The sequence below is a fragment of the Pinus tabuliformis genome, chromosome 3_2 (genome assembly GCF_031772625.1).
Source record: "Pinus tabuliformis cultivar Carrire ecotype Pingquan chromosome 3_2, CPIR1, whole genome shotgun sequence".
Classification (NCBI taxonomy): domain Eukaryota; kingdom Viridiplantae; phylum Streptophyta; class Pinopsida; order Pinales; family Pinaceae; genus Pinus; species Pinus tabuliformis.
This window is the reverse complement of record NC_142302.1, coordinates 70182531-70189499: the sequence shown is the minus strand read 5'-3', so window position 1 is coordinate 70189499 and position 6969 is coordinate 70182531.

Sequence of the window (6969 nt, the reverse complement as noted above, 5' to 3'; positions counted from 1 at the left end):
AGGTTGGTTCTCACAAAGGCTATGCCTCAACCAATCCCTGTTTTCATGTTATCAACTCTCCCAGCTCCAAAAGGAGTCTTACATCAATTCAGAAACATCCAAAGAGACTTTCTTTGGGGTAAGGAGGAGACAAGTAAGAAATGGGCCTTAGTTTCATGGGAAAAAATCTGTAGACCCAAGAACCACGGGGGCCTAGGCTTGGATGATCAGGAGATTCTTAGCAACGTTTTAGGGGCCAAACTTTGGTGGCGTTGGGTTAAAGATCCAAAGGCTCAATGGGCAAGTATCTGGAAAGAAAAATATGCCAGCTCCTGGCAAACTAGTGATCTCATAAGAATGTCTGGAAATATAAAGGGCTCATACATATGGAATAAAGCCTGGGAGAACAGAGGTCTAGTACAAAAAAATAGTTTCTGGGAAATCAGAGAGGGAGATCTAGCACTATTCTGGGAGGATAAATGGCAACAAGAACCAACACTATTAAAAGAGGACTTTCTGGGCCTTAAGCATGAGACAGATTCCCAAGGATTAACTAAGGTAAAGGATTTCTGGGATCATACTCAAAATACAGGAAAGTGGAGAATCTAGAGAAACATAGATTGTAGGGATGACAGCCCCTTGAAAACAAAAGCAGAGGCACTTATGAGAATGTTGGAACAAAGAATGATCTTAGTAACAGGGGGGCAGGACCAACTAAGATGGGGCAACAATAAAGAGGGCACCTTTAATCTTAAGGAAGCAAAAAGTATTCTCCTTGAGCTGGATTCCAAGGTTCCGGATAGGATCTGGCAGAACCTATGGAGGCACCAAGGGTGGAGGAAGATCAAACTCTTCATGTGGTTGGTTCATCACAAGAAAATCTTGACCTGGGATAATATTAGGAAGAGGGGTGTTCTGGGGCCTTCCAGATGCCAGCTCTGTGAAGCACAAGAGGAGACAATGGAGCATATACTCAATAGCTGCATTTTCACCTCCAGGTTATGGGATACATTTGCCACCATTTTCCAACAAACCACCAGGGACAAAGGGAGTATCATTAATACCCTAAACAATTGGAGAAGAAACTTTTCGGATTATGAATTTCTTAGCTTAGCTTGGGCCCTAACGCCAAGCTTCATTATATGGAATGTTTGGAAAGAAAGTAACAAAAGAATATTCAAGGATGAAAAGAATCCCTCTCATCACCTGTTTGAGCTGATCTTAAAACAGCTTAAGGAGACTGTTGGCACCACAATGCGTAATCACCCTAAGAATCCTCCCTCAGAGGCTGATTTAAGGATTCTCAAGCAGCTGGGTATGCAGGGGCTTATTCCTCAAGGCCTGGATAGGAAAGTATTCACAATGAAACTAAGAAGGATTTCTGGCATCCTCCCCCGAAAGGTTTTCTGAAATACAACATTGATGGGACTTCAAAAGGCAACCCAAGAACTGCTGGTTTTGGAGGGGTTTTAAGGGATGAAGAAGGACGCATTCTCTTCATCTTCCATTGCCATTTAGGAAGAGCCACCAACAACATGGCTGAATTAATGGCTTTGGAGCAATGCTTAGAGTTTCTGAAGCAGGACAACTGCTTAAATGTAATTATAGAAGCGGACTCTGAGTTAATCATTAACTCGGTGAAAAGAATTAGTTGTGGAACAGTGCCGGAGAAAGTCTCAAAACACTGGAGGCTAATCCGGGTTTTCCAAAGAATTCAGGGTCACCTCCAAGGACTTCGCACAGTAAGTTTCAACCATGTTCACAAAAAGGCCAATAAACTGGCGGATATTCTGGCCAACCAAGGTGTGAGCTGTACAGAATGCAAGGTTTCGATGGAGCGGCAGGAGTTGCCTCAGAGCAGACTAAAAAAACTTTGTTACGATCAAGCGGAAGAGGACAGGGAAGTGTTTCGAAACAAAGCCAAGGAGGCAAGTTCGAAATGACTAGATATCATTATGACTCACTAATGTTTTTCAGACTGGTGTTTGGTGGGAGGCAGACCACTGTCGGCCTCAGAAATCCCCGGTGTATGTTGACCAGATTTTTCAATTCATCGGGCAGTCAACCAATGGGAAGGATCAGACCTTCCATGTTTTTAGGTTCAAGCATTGTAGAAAGGTTGAGAGGGACAAGAATCCTGTCTTTTCCGGCAACCATAATTTCCCTAATTTCCATTTTTGGGAGGCAAAACCGCTTCCCTGGTGGTTTTTGGTTGATCGCATGACTCTCAAGCGGGAAATGGTTTTAGCGAATTGGAAGCGATTCCATTCAGCTTTCTACATGTGGTAGGGGGTGGAAATGAATACTGCCCCCATCGCACACTAATGTCCGGAGACCTTGAACCATGCAATATTATTCTCAACCATCGGATTTCGCTGAGTGGATCTACAGACAGGAATGATCATGCAGTTTGGTGGGGCTGGATCGTTAAACACCGAACGTCTTCGCTGGGTGATATCTTCCTCTGCCGTTGGATTGTGCGAGGAGAATGGACGCTTTTGATTATACATGCAAATCCGAGGAGTAGATGCGCGGGAAACTTCGCAGATTTTCACAAGTTCTTCTGACCTTTTGGCACAAACATTGTTTGTTTTCCGAGGGTTCGGAGGTTTACCTTTGTAGGGTTGGGGGTTCTTGCCTTAGACGGTTAGCTATTTAATTTTCCTAGGTCCACAGTGACAGGTGGAAGTTTGTACAATATGTAAAATATTTTTTGGCTTAATGAAAAAGAAGGAATGACTCTTGCTTTAGCAAAAAAGATATACAACAAGTGACAACCTTACAAAAGGTAAATATTGAATCCAAGTTTTTAGAACAAGATCAATTTGTATAGTATCAATGGCTATGCGAAAGAAAAAAATGATCCTATTGTATCTTGGTTCACTTTTTAAGAAGGAATTGATAGCACATTATGGAGATATTAAGAGCAATACATTCTTTAGTCAATTGGTAAAATCTTCGACGGAAAGGTCCAATTATAAGCACATTCAATGATTCCAAAAGTTGAGTTTTAGGGTGAAGCACATTTCAGAAAATAATTATTTAGACCTCTTTATGGGAAATTTAAAGGAAAGTGTCTAAAATGAGGTGCATCTCTTTGGTCCTAAATCCTTATAGCGTGCTTTCAGTTTGGCAAGGAAAGTTGAAAGGAAAAATATGGCTACTAGAAAATGGTCACTAACAACCACAGAGAACATCATGCTTCCTCTCCTAACCTCACTCAACTAACAATCAACAAATGGATGAAAGAAGAGCAAAAGGACTATGTTTCAATTGTGATATTTGTACAATAAGTGGTATAAATGTCATGAGAATAAATTATTCTACATCGACTATGAAAAGGAAGAAGCTCAAAAATTGGAAACGTCACAAGATCTAGAGCTAGAGGGGACTACTCCAACAATATCTTGTCATGCATTGGCCGACATCAATACTCCACAAATTCTCAAGATAGAAGGATATATCAAAAAGAAAAATGTAACAATGTTGATTGATTCAAGTAGTGCCCACTATTAGAAAATCAAAAAGTCTCTAGTTGATAATTACTTGTGATATCTTTGAATTCTTTGTGTCTTTCTTATGTTCTTCTTTTATCTTAGTTCATCAAGCGATTATCACAGACAAATATGAAGATCAGGGACACCAGATGTAGGCGGACAGCTAGGGCTAAAACCCTTATATAGGGGAAAACCCAATCAAGAACTCTTCCCTCAGTAATTCAAATTGAGATGGACCAAGACCCTAAACCAACAAACTTTCCCCCTCCACCAAGTCAACCTTCCAAAATGATATAGTAGTCTCTTCTTATCCAACAGCTCTAGTCCAGCAACAATTCAGGAATTTGACTTCCCAGTTGTAGTATTTTGACCTCCTGCAACAAAATTTTGGCCTCCCAGTTACTACAGAACTTTGGCCCCCTTCCAGCAGCTGCATAGCTTCACACATGTGGGAAAGAGAGAAAATTTCGATTTTTATGCTTGAAAGAGTCCTCCTTCTTCTTTGCTATCCTTCTTCTCCTTCTTCCTTGAATTTTGCACTTTTTCTTGGCCCAGTTACTGCAGATCAAACTTGTTGTGTGTGAGTGACAAATGAGGTCGAGTTGCTACCTTTATATAGTGATTTTGCTGCCCAATTTTAGGCCGACTTGGTGGAGGAGGCCTAGAAGACTAATTTTAATATAAAATAAATTTATTTCTTGACAAATAATTCCCAAGAAGGGTTCTTTACATTATGACATGGACAAGGACACTTGACACAAACCCTAGAAGCCTGCAATGGAGGCTTTGACCTAAAAAAAATTGACCCAAGCATGAAACCCATGCTTTAATAAGTCAATTTTAAAAATAATAAAATTTCATTTTCTTTCTTTTGACAAATACATTATACTGTGACTTAAATACATTTTATGAAGACCAAACCTAGTTACATTCTTCAACACCCACTTCATCAATTACAAAATTGGAAAAACTTCTCGATTGTTTTGCATATCCAACACCAGAATGTCAAGTAATGATTGCAGATGGAGGTACATAAATTGTTCAAGGAAGTGCCATGGTATTAAGCTAAATATGGAGAAGTATTTATTGGATAGTCCCATACTTGCAATCCAAATGGGTGGTGCTAATGTTGTATCAGGGGTCCAATCGTTACAAACATTGGAATAGTGGCCCTTAATTTTCAAGATCTCTTCATGGGATTTTCCTTAAAAGGCCAAGAAATTAAGCTTAAAGGTATCTGAGGGAAACCCTCTAAAGTGATAATCTCTATTGCATGACAAAATTACTTAAAAGGAAACACCATGTTGTACTTGCATAATTGTGTTCATTAGATGTTCAAACATCTATATCTTCTACTCCCGTGGATCTCCAAAAAATTGTCAACAATCATTCCAAGGTATTTTGAGAGATGCCTATGGGTCTTTCACCTGCTCAAGATCATGATCATGCTATTCATTTAAATCCTACAAGTGTGCCACCTAACATTAGGCCTTACAGGTATCTGTATGCACAGAAGAGTGAGATTGAGCATATGGTTCAAGAAATTATAGAGGCTAGCATGATTCGACCTAGCCAGAGTCTCTTATCCTTGTCATTGATGAATTATTAGATGAATTGTGCGAAGCAATTTTCTTTACTAAGTTGGAATTCCATTTTGGATATCATCAAATCAAAATGAGGCAAGAAGACATTCCCAAAACCTCCTTTAGAACAAATGAAAGTCATTATAAGTTTTTTGTTGTGCCATCTGGACTTACTAATGCGCCTTCAACATTTCAATGTTTGATGAATTCTATTTTCAAACCCTTCCTTAGAAAATTTGAGTTAATTTTGATAACACTCTAATCTACAACAAATCTTAGGAACAGCATATACAAACATCTTGACACCTGTCTTAACACTATTGGAGGAGCGACAATTACATGCAAAACCTTCCAAGTGTGCCTTTGGGTTTCAAGAAGTGGAATACTTAGGTCATATTATATCTCATGAGGATGTCAAAGTGGACTCTAGCAAAATTAAAGCTATGACGAAATGGTCGATCCCCAAAACCTCGAAGAAACTTGGAGGATTTTTAGGATTGACAGGATATTACCACAAGCTTGTCAAGAATTATATTCAAACAACAACACCACTAACAACATTACTGAAGAAGGAAGCATTTTCCTAGACTCGAGAAGCAACCAAAGCTTTTGAAAAACTTAAAGAAGCTATGTGTACAACTCCCATCTTGGCCACACCTAACTTCACAAAACCTTCATTGAGGAGTGTGATGCCTTCAAGCCATGGCATTGGTGGAGTATTGATATAAGAAAGAAGACCCTTGCCTTTGAAAATAGCCAACTTAAAGGAAAGAACTTACTCAAACACACCTATGGAGAAATGTTGGCCATACTACATTGAGTTAAGAAATGGAGTTCACATCTAATAGGAAGACACTACAAAGTAAAAATTGATCATGATAGTTTGAAATAATTCTTCGAACAAAGACTATCTTCAAAAGAGCAACAAAAATGGGTTACAAAGATTCTAGATTATGACTTTGAAATTATATACAAAAAGAGGAAACAAATTATGGTAGATGTACTCTCAAGGAAAGAGGAAGACAAAGAGGGTTTATTATGCGCTATTTCCATTCCACAATCTGACACGATGGAAGAAGCAAGGATAGAATGGAAGCATAATGAGAAGGTATGCAAGATCATTCAATAACTACAAGAGGACCCCAATGCGATAGAAAAATTTATGTGGAAGAATGATTGATTGTGATATCAAGATCACTAATACTTATGTAAAAATTCTCAAATCAAACAGAAGATCCTTTTGGAATTACACACTCCTGTAGGAGGAAATTCAAGGTTCTTGATAACATATCCTAGGACCAAGAAAGATTTTTTTGAGGAAGGTCTTAAAGCAGATGTGCAAAAGTTTGTCAATGAATGTGTGGTGTGCCAACGAAATAAGGGAGAAACAATCAAAACCCCAAGGCTCCTACATCCTTTAACCATAACAAGCCAACGATGGGAAGAATTTTCAATGGATTTTATTTCAAGTTTACCCAAATATAAATAAAAGAATGTCTTTATGGTAGTGGTAGATAGACTGGCAAAGTATGCCCATATTTGCTCTCATTCTTATCCTTTTGACATAAGAACAATGGCAAAATCATTCATGGAAAATATGGAATCCTGAAGATTATTGTAAGTGACAAAGATCAAATTTCCATTGGAAATTTTTGGACTGAATTATTTTCTTGTTTGGGTACTCAAATGGCTCATGGCTCATCTTACCATCCTCAATCGAATAGGAAAACTGAGTGTGAATAAATGTTTAAAAGGATACCTGTGTTGCTTTGCATGTGACAAACAGACAATGGATCAAGTGGTTTCCCCTGGCATAATGGTGGGTACAACACATCTTTCCATACTTCATCAAAAATGTCTCCATTTATGGCACTTTATGGATAACATCCTCCATCCATCACATCAGCTAT